Source organism: Equus caballus, chromosome 5, assembly GCF_041296265.1.
Source record: "Equus caballus isolate H_3958 breed thoroughbred chromosome 5, TB-T2T, whole genome shotgun sequence".
Lineage (NCBI taxonomy): Eukaryota > Metazoa > Chordata > Mammalia > Perissodactyla > Equidae > Equus > Equus caballus.
The window spans coordinates 56,778,804-56,783,751 of NC_091688.1; the positions used below are offsets into that span (position 1 = coordinate 56,778,804).

The window sequence follows — 4,948 nt, forward strand, 5'->3', positions numbered from 1 at the left end:
CCCCTGTTTCACACCTGGCAACTACTGATCTTTTTATTGTCTTCATAGTTTTCCCTCTTCCAGAATGTCATATAGTTGGAATCATACAGTATGTAGCCTTTTCAGATTCTTTCGCTTAGTAAATGCATTTAAGGTTCCTCCTTGTATTCTAATGTCTTGATAGCTCATTTCTTCTTAGCTCTCAATAATGTTCCATTGTCTGGATGCACCACAGTTTGTTTATCCGTCACCTACTGTAGAATATCTTGGTTGCTTCCAGGTTTTGGCAATCACAAATAAAGCTGCTATAAACATTCCTACGGAGATTTTGGTGTGGACATAAGTTTTCAACACCTTTGGGTAAATACCAAGGAGTGCGATTCCTGGATCATATTGTAATAATATATTTAGTTTTGTGAGGAACCAACAAACTGTCTTCCAAGGTGGCTGCCCCATTTTGCATTTCCACCAGCAATTCTCGCTACTCCACATCCTCACCAGCATTTGGTGTTGTCAGTGTTTGGATTTTGGCCATTCTAATAGATGTGTAGTGGTATCTCATTGTTTTAATTTGTATTTCCCTGCTAACATATGATGTGGAGCATCTTTTCACATGCTTATTTGCCCTCTTGTTTATCTTCTTTGCTGAGGTGTCTGTTAAAGTCTTTGGCCCATTTTTGAATCAGGCTGTTTCTTTTCTTATTGTTGAATTTTTGTGTATTATTGTTGAGTTACTGTTTTCTTATTTAATTTATTGTTGAATTTTAATATTTTGGATAACAGTCCTTTATCACATGTATCTTTTGCAACTACTTTCTCCTAGTCTGTGGCTTGTCTTCTAATTCTTTTGATATTGTCTTTCGCAGAGAAGAATTTTTTAATTTGAATGAAGTCTAGCTTATCAATTATTTCTTTCATGGATTATATCTTTGGTGTTGTATCTAAAAAGGCAAGACCATATCCAAGGTCATCTGGGTTTTCTCCTATATTATCTTCCAGGAGTTTTATAGTTTTGCACTTTACCTTTAGGTCTATGATTCATTTTGAGTTAATTTTTGTGAAGGGTGTAAGGTCTGTGTCTAGATTCAGTTCTTTGTCTGTGGATGTCCTGTTGTTCCAGCACCATTTGCTGAAGAGACTATCTTTGCTCCACTGTATTGCCTTTGCCCCTATGTCCTGATTTACATTTTAACAGATGGCTGCCATGAGTAGCAGGGAAACCAGTTAGAAGGACCATTCATTAGTCTTGTGACAAGTTTCTGATGACACTGAAGATACACGATGGAGGTTCAGAAAGAGTGAGGGTGTACAATGATTTGGCTCTTGGCTCCGGGTCTCCTAGGCTGAGTCAATCATACTGAGAGACACTTATTGCATGAACACTAAGTTCCACATCAGGAAGATGTTGCATATTGGAAAGGGCATGGGTTGGGGGCTTGCTATGTCAGGTATGCCTAACTTCCGGTCCACACCTCTGCAGGGTTGCATGCAACTTAACTGGGTGAATTTGAAAATGTTCCTTAGCTTCTCCAAACCTCTGTTCCTCCTTCTGTGAAAAAGTTAAAACTGCCTAATTATAATGCCTACATAGCATTCATTATGTGCCGGGCACTGTTCTAAGAGTTTTACATAACTCACTCAATCTTCCACATAGCCCAACAAAAAAGTACAATTTTCACTTCTATTTTATACAGGAGGAACTTGAAGCACCAAGATGTTAAGTGATTTTTCTCAAAGTCCTGCTGTTGGTGTGTGGAGGAGCTGGCATTTGAGTTCAGGTATTTGGCACCAGAGTCCCTGCTTTTAATCATTCTACTCTGCCACCTACTTTGCAGAATTACTGTGAGGATTCCCTAAGACAATGCATCTTCTCAAAGACACATTTGTGCAGCACAAAGAGGGTTGATGCAACATCATTTGCTGTAGCAGAAACTAGGAAAAAACCTAACTGTCCATCCTATGAGAATAGATTAGTGAACTCTGGGTTTTGCATCTAATGGTGTACACTACAGCAGTGTTGAATGAATAAACTAGAATATAGATAAATCTCAGAAACAAACTTGGGTGGAGGAAGCACAGGGAGTTGGGGAGGAGGGGAGAAGCCAAGTTGCGGATGAATATATGCAGTTTGATACCACTTATAGAGAGCTTAACACATAAAAACAGATCTATACGTTGTCTGTTGACATATAATACAGACTTGTTTGTTTATTTATTTATAATATAAAAGAAGTGCCATATGGACAGGCAGGAGACACATCGTGGTCAAAAGAGTGCATAGCCCTGGAGATGGACAGTAGGGGATGGGGAGGAAAGACGGCAGCTCCTACTTAGTTGTAACATTTTATTTAATTGAAAAAAAAAAAGATCTGAGGCAAATATGACAAATGTTAGTACCTGTTAAGACTGAGTGAGGGTACACAGTTTCTATTTTGTAATAATAGCCAATATTTGCCAGGAGCTTACTATATGTCAGAACTATTGTGGGAGCTTTACAGGTATTGACTGACTTAATCCTTTAAACCAGTCTGGGGTTGTTCCAACACAATCTACATTTTTACAGATAAGGGAACTGAAGCACAAAAAGGTTAAATAACTTGCTCAAGATTATACTGTTACCAGGCAGTCGAGCTGGACGGAATTCACATGCAGGCAGCTTGACTACAAATAAATGCTGATGCGTCTGCTAGAAACCATAAAAGCTAACGCTTATATATGTCCACAGCATGCTGGGGGCTGTTCTAGGACATTATGAGTGCTAATTCCCTTAATCTCACAGCAACCTCACAAGGTGGGTATGACTGTCCCTACTTCATGGAGGAGGAAGCCGGGGTGCAGAGTGGGAAGATAACCTGCCGATGTCACACGTGGGTAGGAGGGAGTGTTGACATTGAACTCAGGCAGTTCAGTTCTAGAGTCTGTGCTCTTAACCATCACACTAAACCACCACTTGAGCTTCTATTATCTTACTTTCAGTATTTTGATGCATGCTTGAAATATTTCATAAGTTGAGTTTTTTAATTGAAATTAAAAATAAATTGAAAATACAAAGGGATTCATCAATAGTCTTGAATACTGTGGGGAGAATGAAGACTTGAAAATGCCATTGGGTGTGAGCTGGAGGAAGACATGGATGGCTCTTTCTGTTTGCCATTGTGGGACAGCTGCCCTTTGTGACTGCCCCCATCATTCCCTGGGCCTGTCTCCATTGCTACTCCTTCATATTGGGTAATCACCCATTTCTGTCTATCTCTCTCCCCATAGACTGTGAGATCTTTGCAGGTGAGTCCCTTTTGAATTCATCTTTGTGCCCCCAAGACCAGTGCCTGTTAAATAGTTGATGTAAAATAATGATGGTTGGATGAATAATGAGGCCCAGGAAAAGAAGCCAATTGCTTCCCGCCACTACTGCTCACCCCACGCTACCCGACACAGGAGCCGACAGCTGCAAGTCCTCACTAAGCAAAGATGAGGCCCCAGCTCCAATCTGATGGTAGCTTAGATGCAGGAGTCAAGATGTAGGACAGTGGAGGAAGCATGAGAGGGGACATAAATCAACAGAGTAGGCTCAGTGGAAATGAGTGCTGTGGTGGGCCTGGTGCCATCTGATCAAAGCTGCAGGAGAATGGACTGTGAGGCACAGAGAGATGGAAGGATCTTGGATTTGATTGACAAGGCTTGGTTAGAAGACAAATTGCCTTATGAGGATGTTGCAATACCACTGAGTGAGCTTCCTGAACCTCAACAAGACAACACAGTGATGACACCACACAATCTGTTAAAGAACAAGAAATGACGTGTGTGGACTCAGCTGTACGGCACCTCCAAGAGAACGTTCCCCTCTTTGGAAACTGACACCTGGCTTCTTTCTCATGGACAGATTTTTGAAAAATACGTGCAGTCAAAATGTTTTCTTTCAGTGTCCCATTTCAAATCTTTTAGCAATAAATCAACTCTCAAAAGGTACACCCGCTTGGTTTGTGGCAGCAAAGTGCAATGTAAAAATACTCACCAGAATGAGAAACTAATCAGATTTCTCAGGAATGAAGAATATTTGGCTCTTTGAGCCTAAAACTCTTCATTCACTAACTTGTGTTTGAACATGATTGGTTAAACATTTGCCTTTAAATGTGATTTTACTTTACTGTCAGAGTTTAACACTTCCCAACTACTTGTATGTCTCACGTGATGCAAGCGGATTAAAGATAGCAGGGGGAAAGACAGAGAAAGAAGAAGCGAGACATAGGAGAATTGTTAACTTCTCATATACCCCCACTCGCAGAAGCGTTCTGAGTGCGCGTGTGTGAGGCCTGCAGTTGCTATGGTTGATATATAGATAGCCCGTTCACTGATTACTGAGATTCTTAAGATTCCTTAAGGTGTTTTCAAACTTTGGATAAGTTTACAGATTAAAAAATTATCTGACAGTTCAAAAAAAAAAGTCAACCCGAGTCACACACCAGGGCTTTGGGAATATTGCTCATGGTCTTCTCAGCCATGACAACTCCCCAGCAAAGCATGAATTCTGGTCTTCAAAAGTGTAGCATTGGAGGCTCATTAATCCTAATTCTCCACCATCGCTTTCATCTTCAGAGAAACACAACGTGCCGCCGCCTTGCCTCTTTTACTTATCTCATCGTAAACGATTCTTCAGAAAAGGGAGATCTTTTTAGTTCACTGTAGAACTTCACATTCTCTGTGTTAATTAAGAAAAAAGCTGATCAAAATATCTTGAACTAATTTTCTTCCCTTCAAGCTTCCAGACGAAAACAAACCTCCAAGTTACGTTGGGTTCCTCTCTCTCCCTTACCTCCTATACCCAGTGGGCTGCCAAGTGCTGCCAGTCCTGCCTTCACACCACCTCTTACATCCACCCTGCCCCTTCTTTCCTGCTGTTTCCCTAGTTAGCCTCCCAGCTGGCCTCCTGCTTTCCTCTTCTGTCCTCCACCAGCTTCATCCACATTATTGG

At 41.0% G+C, this 4,948-nt stretch overlaps 1 pseudogene; it reads left to right on the plus strand.

Moving 5' to 3' along the window:
- The first annotated feature begins 3,604 nt into the window (after positions 1-3,604).
- LOC100629465 (anaphase-promoting complex subunit 13 pseudogene) lies at positions 3,605-3,834 on the plus strand (annotated as a pseudogene).
- The last annotated feature ends 1,114 nt before the right edge of the window (positions 3,835-4,948 follow it).